This window comes from Micromys minutus, assembly GCF_963924665.1.
Source record: "Micromys minutus genome assembly, chromosome: 1".
In the NCBI taxonomy this organism is placed as follows: domain Eukaryota; kingdom Metazoa; phylum Chordata; class Mammalia; order Rodentia; family Muridae; genus Micromys; species Micromys minutus.
The window spans coordinates 31,398,439-31,422,138 of record NC_137969.1 but is presented as its reverse complement, the minus strand read 5'-3'; positions in this window follow the sequence as shown (position 1 = coordinate 31,422,138).

The following is a 23,700-nucleotide window of genomic DNA, read 5'->3' as shown; positions in this document are numbered from 1 at the left end:
CAATCTCTCACCAGCAAACAGTTGAAAGAAAGAAAAAAAAAGAAAAAAGAAAAAAAAAAAAAAAAAACAGGCAGCCAAACAGCAGAAACTGAAACAGAAAGGCCTTAAGACCATGGCCAGCATATGGATTCACCATACAGGCTCAGGGGCACAGCCAGCCCACAATCTGCTGGCTCCAAACACATTCTTACCACTACATGTGGCCCCCTCACTTGACATGTTAGCTCACAACCGACTGAGAGACCGGCAACCCCAACCACGGCACCCCATAGGCTAAACCACAGGGTGACGTAACATAGAGCTAGCTCCTGATTCTCTGGCTGTCTCAAGTTTCTCAGGGACACAGGGAATCTGCAGAAAAGTTCACCCAGGCTCTAGACCTTCAGATTCCTCCTACTATCGACTCCTCCCCTAAACCAAGCTTTGAAGACCAGGTCCCTGAAGGCCATGGTCACAAGCAAGGGAGGCATGCCTACTCAGAAAACACCACTGACTTCAGTGGCCCTCCCAACCCATGGTCCATTCCTGCAGTCAACTAAAACTTAACGTGGACAATTCAGAAGCACAGAACTGATGAGTCTGAGACATCATCCTGAATAGTGTGGGGAAATCTGTTTCCCTCTGTCCCACTTGGAACATAATTCACAGTCTGCCCTGTGTTTCCTTCTATTCATACTACCTGCCTGAAACTACTCAATAATCATCATAGTCATCAGATCAGCTTTCACAGAATTCTGGGGCTTGTGTTCAAGTGATCTCTTCTTAACTGTGGCCTCACCCTTTAAAAGTAGGAGTGCCAGCAATTCGACTGTGCCAAAGGGGAGCTACAAAAAGTGACCTATGTTAAAAGGTAAAATTTCTCAACAAGAAAAAGAAATGCTGAAGTTGCTAAGATCTTCAATACAGGACATTTTGAGAGCATGGAAAGACCACATTCACATAATTTTTATTAAACCATGTTCTCATAATTGCTCCACTAGTCACTATTATTCATTTCTAATTCTGCCTATTTTGTAAATTAATTTGTACTGTAAGTACTCTGTACAAACACAATGTAGAACAGCACAACTCTGCGCTTTCAGGATTCCAGGGGCTCCTTGGATGTCACACACACACACACACACACACACACATACACACACATGTGCACGCGCGCGCGCACACACACACACACACACACACACACACACACACACACATGAGAACTATATGAGCTCACTCATGGCCCACAACCCATCTGTTCACAAGGTCACTAGAGCCTAAGCCATCCTCAGCCTAAGCATCAGAAGACAGCATGTCAAAGGAGGGGGCGCAGGATCAATCTACAGAGATGAGCGGGAGATCTCACACCTGAAAGAATAACCGGAGCTGGATGGATATATGGCTCAATAGGTAAGAGGCTTGCTCTGCACACATGAAGACTTGAGATCAAATCCTCAGCACCTATGTGAAAGTCAGGCATGGCTTCACACGCTTGAAACACCAGCAATACGGGGAGGAGAGACAAGTCCTGAGAGCTTGCTGGCCTGCCAGCCTGGCAAAATAACCAGCTTCCATTTCATTGAAAGACTCTGTTCCAAAGCAACAAGACTAAGTAGAGGAAGAGTCCAATCCCCTGCATTGCTCTCTGTTTTGTTTGAATGAGGATGGCTCCTAGAGGCTCATAGATTTGAATACTTACTTGGTGCCCAGATGGGGTAACTGTTAGGGAAGTACTAGGAGGTGTGGCTTTGTTGGAGGAAGTGAGTCACTGGGTGTAGGCTTTGGAGTTTCAAAAGCCCACCCCATTTCCGATTAGTACTCTCTGCCTCCTGCTTGTGCCTCAAGAAGTGGGCATCAGCCACCACTCTGGTGGTAGACATGCCTACTGCCATGCTCCCCACCTTGATGGCCGTGGACTCCGCTGCTCTGAAACTGTGAGCCCAAATAAACTCTCTCTTCTGTAAGTGGCCTTTGCCCTAGTGTCTTATGGCAGCCAGAGAGAAGTGCCCCCAATACTCACAGCCAAGCTGATCCCCAAGCCTGTGTGTGTGTCTGAGAATCTTTAAAAGCTAACAGGTTGATCCAGGTGGCACACACCTCTAGTCCCAGCACTTAGGGGACAGAGACAAGCAGATGTCTGTGAGGCAGAGGCCAGACTGGTCTATAGATCAAGGTCTAGGGCAGCTAGGGCTGCACAGAAAAGCCTTGTGTGTGTGTGTGTGTGTGTGTGTGTGTGTGTGTGTGTGTGTGTGTGCAAAGGGAAAGAAGGCTCGTGTGTTATGGTTATGGATGGTTCTCTGTGCTCAGTCATGTCACCTGTCATTGTAGGCTGATCCCAGACTGTGCAAAGTAACCAGACTGGCTGTGTTCACTACGCTGTGTTCAGTGCTCTTATTATGAAATGGATTGCTCTTATTATGGAATGAGGATGTTTGTTCCTCACATTGATTCTGAGGAGTCTCTAGGGCTACACCAGGGGGAGAGTGTGAGCCTCACTGTCTCACTGTGAGGCTGAGATAGGGAAAAAAAAAAAAAAATGACTGCACCCTGAGAAAGCAAACCATTTTGTAGAATGGTTATTTCCATAAGAATCAGTGCTGATTCTAACCAATTGCAAAAGATACCATCTCGGCCTAGCAGGCACAATTCAAAGAATCAACAGGGTGCTGCAGTAAACTTCCTGGAGATATTAAAAAAAAAAAAAAAAAAAAAAAAAAAAATTAAAGCAAAGACCTCAAATTAACACGCTCAAAAAAAAAAAAAAGGAATCCTGCTCTCAGGTAACCAGCCACTGAGTTTTATTGCATATTATTTTTAAATGCGCTTAAAGCAGGGAGTAAATTACAGTTGGGGCTCTGTGGGAAAGACTCCCACGTAACTCACTCAGAGATCGACCTCTCTGCCTGCTGTCCGGCTGAAGGCGAAAACAATAAGCTTGATCGTGAATCAGTTTCTCCCAATCCCGGAGTAAGGAGAGTTCAGAAATGCAGTAGCTCAAAGCACCACAGTCCCATCAGGCTAAGGCACCGGTCCCTCCGTTTTCTCAGTGCCCACAGCACCAGGAGCCCAACACCCCTGATGACACCACCCCTGCCCTCTGTGCCATGGTCACCACAGAGACTTAGGTGCCTCTTACTAACTCAGGGCCTCTAAAAATCACACAGCCCCGGGGCTAAGGCCTCAGGCTTCCTCTCAGCCATGTTTGCCCTCCAAGTTCAGAAGAAAAGAATTCAGAGACATCCTAAATAAAGTTAAAGCCCAAAGCTCGAGGAAGGGAAGAGGTAGGCATGTATTAGAATCCAGAGCCTGGGGTGGGATCTGCAAGGAAAAAGAGAAGGCTGTTTGGTATTCCTGCTTTGAGGGTCAGCCAATCCAGAAACGACAAACCCTTCTCTTTATATACTGGTTGCTGAAGCCTGACAGGAAAGAAGATACCCTACAAAGAGACACCTGTACCCCATTTTCAACTCTTAGACTGTTGAAACAGGGACCCCCAAAACAATGAGCCCTGAGGGATTCTATTCTGGGACAAGGGAGAGACTCAAATACCCAGACATAGCAGAGAGCCAAGCAGAGGAGGACTTTGCCATGTAAAGTGGTGGTTCAGTGAAGGCTCGTTTTCCCGGTGTAGAGAAATTCCAAGGCACTGAGGTGGGGTGGGTGGTTGGGAGAGGGAGCACCTTCATGGAAGCAAGTGGAGGGGGAGGGGGGATGAAAGTGGGGAGAAAGGGGATAACATCTGAAATGTAAATACAGAGAATATCCAACAAAAAATTAATTTAAAAAAAGAAGGTGGTTCACACAACTCTCACAGTTTGCTTCACAGTTAAATTAACACACATACATTTTCTGCCTAATGTCTGCTATAAGGAAGGCAGACGGAAACCACTAGTCTTTCTCCCCCAAGTTTGGTCAAACTCTATAAAACCATTTTCCTTATCAGTTTCTATTTCCCACTAGGGACTGAAATCCCACAGAGAGATGGCAGCCATATCTATGTTAACCATAGACCAAGCGGCCGGACAGAGGGAGTTGGAATGATGCAGATTCAGGGCCAAATTGATCTTGGATCTTTTCTGTCCACTGTCTGTATTGCTTCCCCCAGGAGGTGTCAGGAAGCCTGTTCTGAAGCTCAGACCTTCCTTCCCTTAGTTTGCTCCTTTCTTCTGAGCTGGCTGCTTGGCTATTCCGTTGTTTCAGAACATTCCCTTCAGAGTGTTTCCGTGAAAGCATTTGTCTGTGACATTCACCCTGTGCTCCACAGCTCCCCTCCAACATCGAGAGCTCCTTCTTCTGCCTCCTCTCTCCTGCTTTTTGGAATCCTGTCCTTTGAGTTTAGAGATGGTGTGAGTGCTTCATCATAAAAATACCAGCTAAAGGGTTCTTCTCCTCCCAGTTCAACAGGGTGGGGGGGGGTCACCTGGGGGGCTCTCTAAAACATGCAATGGCCTTCCTGGAAAGACCAAAGCATCGTTTCTACCTCACCGGCTTAATCGCTAAGATCATCACACAGTCTCTGGAGCCCCCTACTATTCCCTTAAACACGGAGATTAGCCCTATATAAATCAGGATGAATGTGGGATAGCGGGCCGGTAGGATGTGAGCTCTAAGGGAGAGGCTCCCATAAACAGCACAGGACTCTGACCCAAAGCACAGATCCCACCACCTGGCATAGAAAGTCAAATTTTTCATAAAAATACCTTTTAAATGACACTAAAGCAAAAAAAAAAAAAAAAAAAAAAAAAAAAAAAAAAAAAAAAAAAACCAGAAATGAGCCCGGAAGTTGGCCATTTTGGATGAAAGTGGAAGTAGCTGAATCTCCTCTGACCTTGGTCCCTAGGCCTCCCTCCCTATCTGCCTCGTTGTAACTAACTAGCCCCGTTCTTCTTTGGAAGCGCATCACAGAGTCAGAAGGAAAATTAGGACCCCCCTGAGGCAACATTGGGAGAGCAGGAAATGAACGGAAGACACAGTGCCCGTCCAGAGAAAGCTGAAGGAGCAAAATCACAAGCAAGAGATTCTCTCGCCCGGGACAAAAGCCTGGCCGTTCCGAATCCTTAAGCAAATTGCCAAAATGGAAAAGTGGTTCGATATCCTGGCGGTGGCGAGATGGCGAATCTAAGATGAAGGAAAAACTGCTTCGCTGCTTCCTGCCGCAGCCAAGAAGAGGTCACTAGTGACCACATCCCCCGGGACCCTCTTCGGCAGAAACCAGCCCTGGCTGCAAGCAAGCTCGCTCAGTGTTTATAAGATCTGATTGTTAGGGCTGGAGAGAGGGCTCAGAGGTCGAGAGCACCGACTGCTCTTCCAGAATTCCTAAATTCAATTCCCAGCAACCACGTGGTGGCTCAACCATCTAGAATGAGATCTGGTGCCGTCTGCTGGCCGGCAGGCACAAATGCAGGCAGAACACTACATTCTCTCTTTTTTTTTTTTTTTTTTTTTTTCTTTTCTTTTTTTTTTAAGATCTGATTGTGTGCCTGTAACACCTCCACACAGGGTGGCTTACCCACTCAAGCATCCTTTCACTCACAATCATTGGCTACTGGCAGCTTCATGCACGGCAGTGTTGTGTGCTGCAGTTGGAAGGGAGCACACCGGTGCTGAGGTTCCGATTCATCTAACAGCACACTGACACAAAAAGCCATGTTACAGCAACCTAAGTAATCGACCTGAAAATAATAGTATAGGTTACCTACCTCGGTGTAGACCTAGTTCATGCAAGCAGCTAGTGAGCTCTACAATCTTAACATTTTCGTTTTTTTTCATTATAGTTACAGCTTTGTGTGTTCCTCTTACTCAGTCGGACCTCCATGGCATTGATTTCTTCTGTCTTTTTCCTTTCCAAAACAGAACGTAGAAAACTCACGTGCTTCAAATGCAAGTTGATGGGCTACAAATGATTTGAATGACTGTGCAAACTTGAGCTTAGCCTTAAGCCTGTTTCCTGTTGAGCAATAGGCTTTTACTAGGGTGGTATTTTCCCCTTCTGGGATATGTGTGACTTCAGTGTTTGACATCTGTCACTGAAGTGTGTTCTGCCCTGAATCTGCAATGGTGGGGCAGCTTTCTTGGCTGCAGGAGGGTCTGCACTGACTGCTGTGTTCATTTTGGTGCTAACTTTGTAAACACCATAGTTTTGCATAGTCAAAACTTTTCACAGCTCTGGGGATTTAACCTGAATGGAGTCACAAAGAAATGGAGAAAAGACAGACACACAGACATGCAGAAAAGCTGGAATCTCTGATGGAGAAGCTACAGCACCTAGAAGCCCAGCATGTTTATGAGATACAGTTGAATTGAGAGGTGGGGTTATTGCATAGATCTGTAAGGAATTGGGGTTGTGATGGCCAGATAAACAGGGAGATAGGGTTTATGGTACAAGCTGAGAATGGAGACGAGTGTAGCTACTCTCAGTAGGAGCAACATCGACAGGGGACCGGTCTTCCATCTGTAAACATGGTGGACATTTTCTGCATTTACTGTCAACATCTGCACTAAAACCAGAAGGACAGGCTTCCCCATTTCCCTAAGCCTTGCTTGGAAAAGGTTTTGCCATTTCCCATTGTTCCTTGACGTGGCCAGCTTAGTCAACATCAAGCGTCCATTTAAAACAACACACTACGGGCCTCCTCCACTCCCCGCAACCTTTGAACATATCTGTATAAACACCTCATGTTCAGAAGTAGATTCTGTGACAGCCAATCACAGGCCACCTTACACATTCTCCATATGTCATTACAGCTCCTGTAGGAGAGCCTACAATCTTGAGCTGATTAAAGCTGAAATGTCCGCTCTGCCTACTGTGCAATTATGCTCATTCGTGGTTACTAATGTTCACAACCTGCAGCGGCCTTAAAAACTGTGCTGAGGCTTCCCTTTTGTTCTGTGCAAACCCTTCATTCTGACCTCTGTGAAAACTGCACTTCATATCATTTGTATAAACTTCCTTTTACTACCACGTTTAACTCTGGGGACATGAAAGTAAAAGGCGTGCATTCTCAGCCTTCTGTTTTCTTCTCATACCCAACACTCCCACTCCACACCCCACACCCACATCCCACATAACCCATACTCTATACCCACACTCCCCCCACACACACACACCACACTCCACAGCCCACACATTCCACACTCCATGCCCCACACCCCACACAGCCCATACCCCCTACCCTGCATACCACACACCCAAACCCCACAACAACACCCCACACCCTCACACACACACCATACTCCATACCCCACACCCACAGCCCACACAGTCCATGCAACATACCCCACACACACCCCACACCAACATCACACACAGTCCATACTCCATACCCTACATACCACACACCCACACCCCACACCAACACCTCCCATAGTCCATACTCTACACCCCACACACATACACCATACACCACACAAACCCCCATGCTCCCACACTTCTACCCTGCACCCCTAAACCCCTGTAACCCCACTCTCCTACACCAACACCCCTATACCCCACACCCTCATATCCTACACCCTGTCTTTTCTCTGCCTTGGCGCCTCCTGGTTTCAGGATGTTCCACTTATAGGAAAACGTAAGTGTCTCTAGCTATACTCTTCAAATTTGCTTAAATAAAAGATTTTTCTGAGAAAAATATGAAATGCAAATGACCAATAAACATGAAAAGAAATTCAGCTTCACCATCCGTAGGAAAAGTGTAGATCAAAACAACTTTGAGAGTCCTTTCACTCCAGTTAGAATGGCAGCCATTAAAAAAACAAATGCATTCTGATAAAGGTAGGAGTGTAAACTGAAGTTTTCTCAAATAAACCTTTCATATGACCCCGTGTTGTATAGCAGTTTCCTCAGCTTAAAACCGCCATCTTGGAAAGAAACTTCTTAAGACTTGGGTTGTAAAAGAAATGTAAAAAGGCAAGATATTTTAAGACATATTGTTTACAAAGAGGTGAAACATCCTGGAGAAGCTCATTAAGATAAGTAGTAAACAATTTAAACGAGCCTCAGGAAGTCCCTGAAACTGACCAGATTCACTAGATCCCTCAATTCCTGTCCTAGTCAGGGCTTTTATTGCTGTGATTAAACATGACCAACAGCAATTTGGGGATGAAAGGATTTATTTCATCTTATAGTTTCACATAGCCCATCACCCAGAGAAGTCAGGCCCTGTACTGAAGCAGAGGCCCTGGGGGAATACTGCTCTCCCATGGATTATTCAGTCTGCTGTCTTATACCCCTCAGGACCACCAGTCCAAGAATAGCAACTCCTACAGTGAGCTGGGCCCTCTCCCATCAATTGTCTATCAAGAAAAGGTACTACAGGCTTATCCACAGGAGGATCTGGTGAGGGCATTTTCTCAATTGGCATTCCCTCAATCCAAAATAACTCTGCTTGAGACAAGCGTAAAATAAAATAAAGTAAAAATAACCAGCACACTCCCCAAGAGTATATAAGCAATAAAGAATGCTAAGGGTCACTCTAAGACAAAACAGGTTGCAAAAAGACTCCAAGAACAGTGGAGTTGCTTGGAAGAGGCTCAGCGCAAGCAAACTGGAAGAAGCAGAGACCACGCGAGCCCAAGAGAAGCAGTGACCAGCCAAACTGCCTGGGAGAAACAAAAGGCTGACCCGGCTGCCCAGAAGAGGCTCAGACAAACTGAGCCATCAGAAAAAAGACGTCCTCTAGCCGGTTGAACTGTGCTGATTATGTTGTGTTTTTTTAAAAAAGAAAAGAGAAGCCAGGGATATATTTGGTGGAGGCACAGTATGGTGTGGGGGAAGGGAGATGCCTCTGAGGGCCCATGTTGAGGCATCCCTTTCCTCTGAGGGACCAGCCACATAATGGTATAGTATAGACTAGTTTGTTTAGGGCATGGAGAGGGGAGCTGAAGGAGTAGTAGGGACAGCGAGAGGCAGAGGGTGTAGGTAAAGAAGGCCGGCCATAAGCATGTGGAGAGAGGTTGGGCAGAGGAATGAGGAGAGAGGAGAAGAGAACAAGAGGAGAAGAGAGCAAAGGAGTGAGAGGGGGCAGCAGCTCTTTCTATAGTGAGTCAGGAATACCTGACTATTGCCAGGTAACTGTGGGGCAGAGCCTAGACTAAATGCCAACAGACTGTGTATATGTGTCAGGATCCCAGCTTTCATAAGCTCTCACCCATGCTGGGATGGACTTTGGCAATGCAGCTGTCCCTTAAGTCATTTCTGCTCCTCTAACTTACCCTCACCCATATTCCTGTAAGTAAGCACGCTCAATACAACTCCTGAGTTCACCAACTTGTTCTTTGGTGGTATCTGTACTGTAGTCTGTCCCTATCTCGGGAGAATAGATGATCGTTCATGTCTCCCCAGGAACAGTGTCACACAATAAACAGCTTTACTGCTCCTGGGCATGTGTCCAAATGACTCAACCCAACAACACATCACAGAGATACTTAAACATCAGTGTTTGTTGCAGCCCTTTTTACAGGAGCTAAATTACAGAAACTTGGTGTCCAACAACAAATGAATATATAAGGAGATGAAACATGGCTAGATATTTTTCAGATATGAAGAAGAATGAAATAGAAGAACAGGTACAACTGTAGGTAAACATATTAAATGAATTAAGACAATTTCAATTCATGAAATTAATGACAGATATTATATCATTGCTAGATTTTACATATATATATAAAATTATACATATATGTATGTATATATAGTCTTATGTATATAAATTATATATGTGTATGCCATATAAATACATAAAATTATATATATACATTTATATAGAGAAAGACACTGTCTTACATACATGAAATTATATGTGTGTCTTAGATAAAAACATATAAGTATATAATTGTTAAATATACATGTATATATATATATGTAATACACACACACACACACATCGTGGATATAGAAAAAGGTACTGCCTTAGTTAGGGTTTCTATTGCTGTTATTAAACACTATGACCAAAAGCAAGTTGGGGAAGAAAAAGAAGGAGTTTACTTCATCTGAAAACTTACAGTCAGTCCATCTTCCAGGGGAGTCAGGACAGGAACGCAAGGCAGGACCGCTTCTACCCTGAGAAACTTGGCTTACTGGCATGCTTCCCAGAGTTTTATCAACCAGTTTTCTTATAGCACCCAGGACCACCTGCTTAGAGGTGGCACCACTCACAGTGACCTGGGCCTCCTCCTGATAATCCTGTTGTGGCCCTGTGTCACAAAGATTCATACCAATCTCTGATTAAGAAAATGTACCATGAATAACTCTAGTTTGTGTCAAGTTGTTATTAAACTAACCAACATAGACACACACACACACACACACACACACATATACACACATGTCTTAGGCACAAAGAAGAATAATGGTAAAGGGCAGATGGGGATATTCATGGGAAATGTTCAACATACAGTTTATAATTTACAAAAGCTTAATAAATGAATTAAAATATAGAAAATATAACAGAAACTTTTAAAAAGTGAGTGTGGTGGTTTGAAAGTTTGGCCATAGAGAACATCACTAGTAGGAGGTGTGGCCTTTTTGGAAGAGGTGTGGCCTTGTTGGAGGAGGTGTGGCCTTGTTGGAAGAGGTGTGGCCTTGTTGGAGGAGGTGTGGCCTTGTTGAAAGAGGTGTGGCCTTGTTGAAGTAGGTATGGCCTCATTGGAGGAGGTGTGACCTTGTTGGAAGAGGTGTGGCCTTGTTAAAGGAATTGCCTTGTGGCTTTGAGGCTCTACCTAGTGCAGAAGAGACCCTCCTCCTGGCAGCCTGCAGAGGACACAATTCTCCTGATTGTCTTTGGGTCAAGATGTAAAACTCTCAGCTCTTCCAGCACCATGTCTGCCTGGATGCTGTCCTGCTTCCCATCATGATGACAATGGACTAAACCTCTAAAACAGTAAGCCAGCCCCATTAAATGTTTGTTTTTATAGGAGTTGCCTTGGTCATAGTATCTCTTCACAGCAATAAAGCCCTGCCTAAGACAATGTGTAAGATCTGGATAACTTCTGGAGAACCCGGCCTTTCTATTTGTCTTCTCTCATCACCCTCTTCTTCTGTTCTCTTCTCTTGTGATTCTCAACACCAAAATCTTGTATTAGTGGATTTGAGGCTATTCCTCACATCTGGTGCTGTAAACCTTGACTTTTGCCCAGGGCTGCAGCCCTGGCAATGTACAAAGAGACACCTTGTTGGTGTTGTCCTTATATCAGCCAAGGGCAGAGCAGATGGCAGTCCTTCATTCATCTTAGCTTGATGCCTGCTTTAGTGGCCGAAACTATTTTATGTTTAGGACTCACAAAATCAGATCAAATCAAATTCAGGCAATACAGCACAAGAGGAGAAAGACAGAGAGAGACCTGTGGGCTGCCATGTCACCCACAGACCGGCCCTCCAATGCACAGCACGGGCCAGCCATAGACAATCAGCTTGCTGCCACATCATGCAGTATGGATGGAAGGTGTCACCCAGGGGTTTACCTGCAGCAGGATCTACCAAATGTGCAAGCATGTGGCGGTCAGAGGAGGAGAAAGGAATGTGGAGCGGCTTGGACATTATAAAGTGATGGAATTGGAGACTCAGGGTGGAGAGAAGTAGCTTGTTGTGTGTGCCCAATCCTGCCACCTGCAGCCATGGTGAGGTCCCAGCCTGAGTTGTTGCTGAGTCTGATTACCTGGCTGTACAGCCACAGGGTTCAGTGTCGAAGTCCGTGGTTCATATTATCACGACAGAACATGGGGATGTCCCTTTACGGGCAACTTCCAAGGACCACATGGATGTTAACTGGCCGTGCCCCTCACTGACCACAGTGCCCTGGAGAGCTGATCACATCTCTCAGCAGCAGCAGCAGCATTTGGGAGAGTGGGCCCTGCACCTCCCCTGGGCAGCACAGTAGCGCTGACCCTGGTGGTGGGGGCTCAGGTGAGAGAATGGGAGAGCTGGGTTTACCACTCATCTGCCATAAGGTGGCATGGCTGCGGTGGTGATGCTCTTCCCCACTTCCCCCTTGACACCTGTGGCAGTCAGGAGAGCTAGCCCAGACCCTCGCTGACTGTAGCACTCAAGGGAGCAGGCCCTACACCTCATCTGGGCAACACAGTGGAGAGCTGGCCGTGATGGGGGGGCACGGGTGAGGCCGCCCAGAGAGTATGAGAGCTGGCGAGCTGGCCCAGCCCCTCACAGGCTGATGCACCTGGGATGGTGGGGCTGGCTCTGAACAGTGGGCAACCTGTGAGCAAGCCCCAATGGCATGAGAGCAGGAGGCTGACACTGGTGGTATGGATAAGGGCGAGCCAGCAGGCTGACTAACTCGGCTATTTCTTAGTCCTCGATCCAGGACTCTGAGTTGGCCCCATGGGACATGTGAAAGGGCCAGTCCTGCTGTTCCAAAGCTGCAGGATCTTCATGACACGGGGCAATAACAGGATAATCAGGAGGAAGCCTGCTGAAGATCCAATACTGGTGGTCCCACAGAAGCCAGAGGTCTCGAACCAGGTCAATGACTCATTGCAATAGACAGTTGCAAGAGAAGATGTGCGGACAGAGGGACACACTGTGGGACACACTGTGACACACTACAGCCACACATCTCCACGACGAGATGTTTTCTATGCTTTGTTTCGGTTAATGTTTGTTTGGGTGTGTTTTATTTTGGGAGGAGGTTGCAAAGGTTGAAGGACAGATCCAAGGAGAGCGGAAGAGGAGCAGACCTGAGGTTCGTGATTTGAAACTCACAAAAAATCAATAAAAAGTTGGGTTGATTTTTTTTTTTTTTTTTTTTTTTTTTGGTTTTGGTTTTTGTTTTTGTTTTTTTAAGCCCATGGCTGGGGAGGTCCTGGCTCTAGCGGAGAAGCAGTTACTGTTGTTTTTTCTATCTGGTCATGGACTCTCAAATCTTATGCCCGAGATTCAGCTGGGACTCGGCCAGTCGCTGCTGAGAGTAAGTGACTGGTGAGTGCTCAGCACTACAGGAGACACCAATATGACTGCCCCCCAAGGCTCGTGGAGCGTGACAGAAGAGAGGGAAAAAAGAATGTAAAAGCCCGAGACCAGGGAGCAGAACTGTAGAGTTTGGTCTTCTAGACACGGTATGGCCGTCGCTGTCATGGCCGCAGAGCGGCTGTGGTTATACGCACGAGACCAGGATTACAAACATCTCATCACATACACACAAATAAATTATGTAATCTTTTGTTAAAGACACATGAAAGTAGAAGAGAGATTAGGAAGAAGAGTCAATCAGGAAGTGAGACAAAGAAGGGAGTGAGGCACACTATTTCTGATCCTATCCTGCCAAGTAGTGCTTACTGGCAGGAGCCTGATATGGACGCCTCCTCAGAGGCTCTGCCAGAGCCATACTGACTGATACAGAGGAGGATGCTTGCAGCTAACCATCAGACTGAGCACAGGGACTCCAATGGAGGGTTTAGAGAAAGGACTGAAGACGCTAAAAGGGTCTGCAACCCCATGGGAAGAACTAAATTATCAACTAACCAAACCCACCACAGCTTCCAGGGAATAAACAACCAATGAGTTGTTATGGAGAGATCCATGGCTCCAATTGCATATACAGCAGAGGATAGCATTCTCTGGCATCAGTGAGAGGAGAGGACTTTGATCCAGCGAAGGGTTGTTTTCCCAGTGTAGGGGAACATCAAGGCACTGAGGTGGGAGAGGGTGGTTGGGAGAGGGAACATCTTAATAGAGGCAATGGAAGGAGGAGGGGGAATGGTATTGGCAGAAAGGGGATAACATCTGAAATGTAAATACAGAGAATATCCAATTTTAAAAGGGAAAAAAAGACATTTGAGAAAGACATGGAGAAACATTATTTTCTATTTACTTAGAATACATTATATATAATATATATTTTTAAAAAAGAAGGGAGTGGGGATATGATCAACTTATAAGAAATTATCAAAAAAAAACATTTTTATAATCCTGAGACAGAGCTGGAGTGATGGCTCAGCAATTAAGAGCATGAGCTGCTCTTGCTGAGGACCCAAGTTCAGTTCCCAGCACCTAAGACAGGGCATCTCACCATCGCCTGGATCACCTCTAGGCTCCTTGGGCACTTCTGTGCAACACACACACAGGGGTGGGGACACACAGAGAGACAGAGAGGCAGAGGCAGAGAGAGACAGAGATGGAGACAGAAGGACGGGGGGGGGAGGGATAAAAATATTTTTAATTCTGTTGTCATTTAAACTCAGGGAGACCATGGCAGCATGCAGAAGGCTTACACAGGCTCAAGCCAGATGACAGCTGAGAGGACGAGCTTGATGTCAACTTGAAACAACATTTAACTATCTGAGAGAAGAAAATGAGAAAAACGCCTAGGAAGATTGGACTGTAAGTAAGCAAGCTCGCAGAACATTTTTTTAAATTAGTGATCAATAGGGGAGGGCACAGACTACTGTGGGTGATGTTATCCCTGGGCTTATGGTCCTGGAGGACACAGACTATTATGTATAAGTAGACTGAGAAAGCCATGAGGAGTAAGCCAGTAAGCAGCACCCCTTCATGGCCTCGGCATCAGCTCCTGCCTCCAGGTTCTTGTCCTGTTTAGGTTCCTGCCCTGATCTCATTCAGTGATAGACTGTGATGTGCAAGTATAAGCCAAATAAATCCCAACTTGCTCGGTGATGGTGTTTCATCATAGCAGTAGTAACCCTAACTAAGCCAGGGCCCCGGCACCGAGGTGGGAAAGTGGACGCAAGCTCCAGTCCTTAACCAAGAAGCTGTCTCCGATCAACATGATTTTCCTCCACAGGAGTCTAATGGGGTACATTAACCACACTTAAGAGAGACCCCATGAACTGCAACACAAAATGAACTCGGTGGTTATTTTGTAAACTTTTGTCTTATATTGCTTTGTTGTGTTTTGATTTGTTTTGAAATAATTTTTTTTTCATGCACTATATTCTGATCATGGTTTCCTCTCCCCCAAGATCCTCCCCTATTTTCCCACCCACCAAAACCCACATTCTTTCTTTCTCTTTCTCATTAGAGAACATCCAGGTATTATATATATATGCTCACATATACATATACATACACATACACATACACATATACATCATATACATCATATACATATACATATACATATACATATACATATACATATACATATACATATACATATACATATACATATACATATACATATACATATACATATACATATACATATACATATACATATACATATACATATACATGCGTATGCGTATACGTATACGTATACATACAAGCCAGAATAGGTAGGACCAAACTAACTAGGGGAAAAAAAGCCAAAGAAACCTATACAGATGCAGAGAATTCCCACAAAAACACAAAAATAGAAGTTAAAATATGTAAGCAAAAGACCTATAAGGTTTTAAAAATGCCAAGATAAAGCATCATGAGACAAAAATACCGTTAAGTTTCTTTTGTGCTGGTCATCTGTTGTTGGACACAGGTGTGCCTTAAGTGTCGTTTGTATACACAGAGACTTTGAAAACTGGATTTTCTTTTATAAGAGGTTAAAGATGGAGGCTTCTGTCTTCTTCTCCTCTAGCTGCCGGAACTCTCTCTGGCTTAGCCCTGTGCAGGTTCTGTGCATGCTGCCTGTGCATGCTGCCTGTGCATGCCGCCTGTGCAGGCTCTGTGCATGCTGCCTGTGCATGCTGCCTGTGCACGCCGCCTGTGCATGCTGCCACAGCCTTCATGCGTTCATATGTGTAGCAGTCTGGTTGTGTCGAGGAGGCCTTGTTCCTGTGGCGGCTTCCATTTCCAGTAGCTCCTACAGTCTTCCTGACTCCTTTTCCTCAGAGTTCCCTGAGGATTTGGAAGAGAACTCTCACTTAGGACTGAGTGTTCCAAGGTCTCTTACCCTCTCCACATTGTCCTGTAGGATGAAGCTTCTCTGATAGTGGCTGAACAAGACACTTAACCCTGACTGTAGGAGAATGCCATTAGAAGTCATTTTACTGCTACATTGCTTTAGCAGAACAGTAGTATTTTGGTTTTGCCTAGGTACATGGCCTATCTAGCCTCAGGTTCTTGGCCACCCAAGCAGCACTGGAAATGGATTCCATTTTATGGAGTGGGCCATAAATCCAATCAAATAGTAGTAGGTTACATCCACAACTTTTGTGCCACTATTGTACCAGCATGTCTTGCAGGCAGGACATCAATGAAGAATGAAGAGTTTCTAGCTAAGTTGGTGTTCAAGTCTCTGCTCTGGTAGTGTGTAGAGTACTTCCCAATACCATGAACACTGGTCATTAGGGATGAAAGCTCTAGTTAGACACCAGCTAAACTTCTCCGTGTCTAATGAGTTATGTAGATGTTTTCTTCAGCAATAAAGCCTTACCATCAGTTTCTGGAGAGCATCCAATTGTCTTAGCAATAGCTTGGGTTGTTTGGGGGTATCCATGGGACCCCTTTGACTGATAATTCAGTTAGATGTAATCCATTCCATGTACTGGAGATTTCATTGGGTAGAGAGATATGTCTACTTAAGGTTTTCTCTCCCCCATTATTAAATGATTTCCTTTAGGTTTCTCCCATACATATACTTCTACTGTAGTAAGTTTTCATACAGCCCTTCAAATGGTCCTTAGTTTTAGCTGTTCATCCCTGTATTCTGTTCCTTATCCCCCTCCTCCCTCCCTGTCACCTGTTCATCCAAAACTAAATATTCTATTTCTGTTTGGACATTTTTTATCTTACTAGGCTTTTGCTTGTATATTATGGCTTCTGATATTTATGGGTGTGTGTGTGTGTGTGTGTGTGTGTGTGTGTGTGTGTGTGTGTGTGTTTGTGTGTGTGAGCACACACAGGAATATGTGTGTGTGTGAGCGCACACGCATATGTGTGTTCTTTTTCTGTGTGTGTTTTGTTTGTTTGTTTGTTTGTTTGTTTGGTGGTAGTGGTGGTGGTTTTTATCTGCTTGCTTTCTAAAGAGAGAGAAAGAGAACATAATTTGGGGAGATGGGGAGATGGGGAAGATCTGAGAGGAGGGAGGGTACAGGGTATGAAAAAATATTTCCACTTAAAAACAATTCTGTATTTTGGGGCTAAAGAGATTGTTCAGTGGTTGAAAGCATGTGCTGGTTAGTTTTAAACATAAGCTAGAAACACCTGAGAGGAGGGAGCTTCAGTTGAGCAAGTGTCTCATGGGATTGGGCTGTAGGCAAGCCTGTATAGCATCATTTTCTTATTTAATAATTAATGTGGGTGTTGTCAGCCGATTGTGGGTGGTAGCACTCCTGGGCTGGTTTTTCTGGGTACTGTAAGTAAGCAGACTGACCAAGCCATGATGAGGAATTCTCCTCCATGACCTCTGTATCACCTGCTGCCTCCGGTTCCAGTCCACTTGAATTCCAACCTTTCCTCCTCTCAATAAGCTGTTACTTAAGATACGTAAGCCAAATGGGCCTTCTACCACACCCATATGGAGAGGACCCAGGTTTGCTTTCCAGCAATTACATAGCCATTCATAACCATCTGTAACCCCAGTTCCAGGGGATCAGATACCATCTCCTAATACCGTGGGTACCAGGCACACACAGTGTTATGCATACATAAACACTGACAAAACACGTAATACATATAACATAAAGTAATTCTAAATAGAAAAAAAGAACTTGTTTTAAAACTCTGTGTCAAATGCAAGATATGTAGCTGCTTCCCTTTCAAGAGCCTAGAGAGAGGAGACCCTGATGTTCTGCACTTATTTAAACAGAGCTGCTATGAAAACTTTGATTGTAAGGTTTTCTGAGCCACACTGGGTCTCTCTGGAATCTGCTAAGAGTGTCGCATCATCCTATTGACCTACAATTCAGTTTTCTCACGTTTATTCATTAATTCAAAAGTTTCATTTGCAACGGCACCTCCCTCTCTGCTCATTCACACATAATACAGGGGAAGCTATCAGAGTAGCTTTGTGTGAAATCTGCATAGCGAGCTCCCCTTGTTAATGTCACTGCCTCTCACCAGACCCCTCTCGGATGCAGCAGATGGGGAGGTGGAAGCTGTAAGCCTTGTTTTTATCATGTGTGCACTCTAACTTAGTGCAATTATGTTCTGTGTTCTTTTAGTTTGTGTTGATAATGGCTGGTATCAGATCTCCGAGTATGTGTCATTTTGCCTGCCGGTCTCACCTTTAGCATGTGCTTATGGTTTAATGTTCTTATTTGGTATAAATATATGAATGAGATACTACAATATGATGAACTTTCTGTCTCTTGGTGTATCTGTATTTTTTTCCTTCTGCTTTCCTCTAAGGAACGTGGTGAGTTTTCTACTTCAAATTCATCCTACTTAAAGTCTAGGCAAACAAAGTTAACCCTCAAACTGCTTAGAACTAAGGAAACTGCTGGAGAGAGCTACTTTGAAATGGGAAAAGTCTTGAAAAGTCAGGACCTGCTCCACCTCTTAAGCTTTCCAAAACAACCAGCTGGAGTATTCAACTGCCCAAGACTTATGGGGCAACCCCCACAGCTAGGCTTGATGACCAGTGAGTTCCAGGGTTCCTCCTGCCTCTACCTTGTTTCTGGGGTTACAGATACACAGCACCGTCCCCAGGCTGGTCATGTGGGCTCTAGACTTCACATGCAGGCCCTCATGCTTCCACAGAAAGCACTTCACTGATTGAGCTCTACCCCAGATTACACTTTTTAAACTAGTGAGTGTTTTGCTGTATTACTGTCAAGAGGATCTGACACTCTCCCCTTATGTCCTCAAGCACCAGGCAGGCAAGTGCTGTACAGACATGAACGCAGGCAAAACACTCATATCAGTTTAAAAACTTTTGTAAAATATATACAGCCACAAGAAGAAGCAAAAAAGCTTATGGTAGGTCACATCTCAGATCCAGATGGTAAGCAAGAAATAGAATTCAGACCTCGGTCACCAAGGCTGGTCACAAATACGATACAAATCATTTATCTTTAACAACTTCAGCAAAATTCTCCTCAAAACTGCTTTTCTATCACCTCGGCCACCATCTTTATCAGATACAAGGAACAAGCCTTACGAGCCATGGGTACAAATTATTTGGCCTCCAAATGCACAAAATGTAATGCTTGCTCAACAGGAGTCACTGTGTCTGAAGTCCCCAGAATAAAACCCGTACTTTAGTTAACTATTCTATAAGGCTGATTGGCTGGTCCAAACATCTTAATTGTGGAGAGTTGGAATGTTATAAATCCACAGCCTAAGCTACCTTGGGCTGTCTTTAATTCCCAAGTAACCATTTATCATGTACCTTTTGTACCTGACCTTACATCCTTTTAACTGTAAGTTAGAATCCTTGGTATGAGCCACTACTGCTTCAATGCCTGGCCCAAGTGGGACCCACCCAGAGCCCACAGGACACAGGAACTGTGGAGCAGCCAGGGACACAATCCTTGCAGTTTCCATCTGCTCTCCAGAACTAACCCTGTGCCACAGCTCACAGCAAACCAATCTTGCCTAAAGAGAGTTGGTCTCCCAGGAATGCTAACACACCTAAGATCACAGGCTCACAGGAAGGTCAGGCTACAATCAGAGACAACAAGATCAGCTAACACAAGAGATAACCAGATGGAGAGAGGCAAGAACATCAACAACAGAAACCAAGGCTACATGCCATCATCAGAAACTAGTTCTCCCACCACATCAAGCCCTGGATACGCCAACACACAGTTTGAAAAGCAAGATTCTGATTTAAAACCATATCTCATGAGGATGATAGAGGACTTTAAGAAGGACATAAATTACTCACTTAAAGAAATACAGGAGAACGCAGGAAAACAGGTAGAAGCCCTTAAAGAGGAAACACAAAAATTCCTTAAAGAAATACAGGAAAACACAATCAAACAAATAAAAGAATTGAACAAAACCATCCAGGATCTAAAATGCAAATCAAAACAATGAAGAAATCACAAAGGAAGACAACCCTAGAGATATAAAACTTAGGAAAAATATAAGGAGTCATAGGTGCAAGTACCAGCAACAGAATACAAGATATATTCTCAGAAAAGAGAATCTCAGGTATAGAAGATACCATAGAAAACATGGACACAATAGTCAAAGAAAATGCAAGATTCAAAAAGCTTCTAACCCAAAACATCCAGGAAATAGAGGACACAATGAAAATACCAGACCTAAGGATAATAGGTATAGAATTGAGCAAAAATTTTCAAGTCAAAGGGCCAGTAAATATCTTCAACAAAATTATAGAAGAAAACTTCCCAAATCCAAAGAAAGAGATGCTCATAAACATACCAGAAGCCCACAGAACCCCAAATAGATTGAACCAGAAAAGAAATTTCTCCTGTCACATAATAATTAAAACACAAAATGCACAAAACAAAGAAAGAATATTAAAATCAGTAAGGGAAAAAAACCAAGTAACCTATAAAGACAAACCTATCAGACTTCTCAACAGAGACTCTAAAAGCCAGAAGATTCTAGGCAGATGTCATACAGACCCTAAAAGAACACAAATGCCAGCCCAGGCTACTATACCCAGCAAAACTCTCAATTAACATAAAGAAACAAAGATATTCCATGATAAAAATAAATTTAAACAATATTTTTTTCACAAATCCAGACCTACATAGGATAATATATAGAAAACTTCAACACAAGGAGAGAAACTACTACCCAAGAAAATGCAAGAAATTCATCTTTCAACAAACCCAAAAGAAGATAGCCACACAAACATAATTCCACCTCTAACAATAAAAATAACATGAAGCAATAATCACTTTTTCTTAATATCTATTAGCATCAATTGACTCAATTCTCCTTATTAAAAAACAAAACAAAACATAGACTAACAGACTAGATACATAAAGAGGACCCAGTATTTTGCTGCATACAGGAAATGTACCTCAGTGACAAAAACAGATACTACACTACCTCAGAGTAAAAGGCTGGAAAAAGTTTTTCCAAGCAAAAGTTCTAAGAAACAAGTTGGAGGAACCATTCTAATATCAAATAAAATCTACTTTCAACCAAAAGATACAAAAAAAAAAAAGATGAGAAAGAACATTTCACACTCGTCAATGAAAAAAATATACCAAGATAAGTTCTTTCAAATTTGAACATCTATGATCAAAATGCAAGGACACCCACATTCATAAAAGAAATGTTATTAAACCTCAAAGCACACATTGCACCTCATACAATAGTGGGAAATTTCAACACCCCACTCTCACCAATAAACAGATCATGGAAACAGAAACTAAAGAGAGAGACAGTAAAACTAACAGAAGCTATGAACCAAATGAATTTAACATCTATAGAACATCCTAAAAAAATGTACCTTCTTCTCAGCACTTCATGTTACCTTCTCCAAAACTGACCATGTAATCGATCACAAAACAAGCCTCAACAGATACAAGAAGATTGAAATAATCCCATAATCCCATGCATCCTAACAGATGACCACAGACTAAGACTGATCTTCAATAACAACAAAAAAAAAAAAAAAAAGGCAGAAAGCCCACATGCACATGGAAGCTGAACAACTCACTACTCAATGATAACTTAGTCAGGGAAGAAATAAATAAATAAAAACTTTTTAGAATTTAATGAAAATATAGGCACAACATACCTAAACTTATGAGACACAATGAAAACCGTGCTAAGAGGAAAACTCACAGGTCTGAGTGCCTCCAAAAAGAAACTACAGAGGGCATACACTAGCAGCTTAACAGCAAATTTGAAAACTGTAGAACAAAAAGAAGCAAACACACCCAAGATGAGTAGATGGCAAAAACTAATCAAACTCAGGGCTGAAATCAACCAAGTAGAAACAAAGAACTATACAAAGAATCAACAAAACCAGTAGCTGGTTCTTTGAGAAAATCAACAAGATTAATAAATAAACCCTTAGCCAGACTAATCGAAGGTCACAGAGAGAGTACCCAAATTAACAAACTCAGGAATGAAAAGGGAGACATAACAACAGAAACGAAGGAAATTCTAAATTTATTAGATCCTACTACAAAAGCCTATGCTCAACAAAACTGGAAAATCTGGAGGAAATGGATAAATTTCTAGACAAATACCAGGAACCAAAGTTAAATCAGGATCAGATAAACCATCTAAACACCTAAAGAATTAGAAGTCATTAAAAGTCTCCAACCAAAAAGAAGCTCAGAACCAGGTTTAGTGCAGAATTCTATCAGACCTTCATAGAAGACCTAATACAAATACTCCCTAAACTATTCCACAAAATAGAAACAGAAAGAATACTACCTAATTCATTCTATGAAGCCACAGTCATGCTTATACCTAAACCACACTAAGATCCTACAAAGAAAGAGAGCTTCAGACCAATCTCCCTTATGAATATGGATGCAAAAATACTCAATAAAATTCTAGCAAACAGAATCCAAGAACACATCAAAATGATCATTCACCATGATCAAGTAGGTTTCATTCCAAGGATGGTTCAATATATGGAAATTTATCAACATAATCCACTATATAAACAAACTTAAAGAAAAAAAATATCATCTTATTAGATGCTGAAAAAGCATTTGACAAAACTCAACACCCCTTCATGTTAAAAAGTCTTGGAAATATCAGGAATTAAAGACCCATACCTAAACATAATAAAAGCAATATTCAGCAAACCAGTAGCCAACATCAAACTAAATGTAGAGAAACTAGAAGCAATCCCATTTAAGTCAGGGACAAGATAAGGCTCCCCACTATTTCCCTATCTATCCAATATAGTACTTGAAGTTTTATCCAGAGCAATGAGACAACAAAAGGAGGTCAAAGGGATACAAACTGGAAAGGAATGAGTTAAAATATCACTCTTTGCAGATGATATAATAGTATACTTAAGTAACCCCAAAAATTTCACTAGAGAACTTCTAAACCAGATAAACAACTTCAGCACAGTGGCTAAATATAAAATTAACCCAAACAAATACCCTTCCTCTACTCAAAGGATCAACAAGCTAAGAAAGAAATTAGGAAAATCACACCCTTAACAATAGTCACAAACAATGTACAATACCTTAATGTGACTCTAACCAAGCAAGTGAAAAATCTGTATGACAAGAATGTCAAGTCTCTGAAGAAAGAAATCAAAGAAGGCATCAGGAGATGGAAAGACTTCCCATGCTCATGGATTGGCAGGATTAATATAGTAAAAATGGCCATCTTGCCAAAAGCAATCTACAGATTCAATCCAATCCCCATAAAAATTTCAACTCAATTCTTGATAGAGTTAGAAAAACCAATCCTCAAATTCATTTGGAATAATTTAAAACCCAGAATAGTAAAAAACTGTTTTCAACAATATAAGAACATCTCAGGGAATCACCATCCCTGACCTTAATCTGTACTACAGAACAATAGTAATAAAAACTGCTTGGTATTAGAAGAGAGACAGGCAGGTAGATCAATGGAATAGAATTGAAAAACCAGAAATGAACCTACACACCTATGCTCTCTTGATCTTTGACAAAGAAGCTTAACCATCCAGTTGGATAAAAGACAGCATTTTCAACAAATGATGCTTGTTCAAATGGCATTCTGCATGTAGAAGAATGCAAATTGATCCATTCTTATCCACTTGTACAAAGCTCAAGTTCAAATGGATCAAGGACCTCCACATAAAACCAGATACACTGATTCTAATAGAGAGAAAGTGGGAGAAAGCCTCAAGCACATTGGCACAGGGGAAATTTTCCTTAACAGAACACCAATGGCTTATACTCTAAGATCAACAATCAACAAAT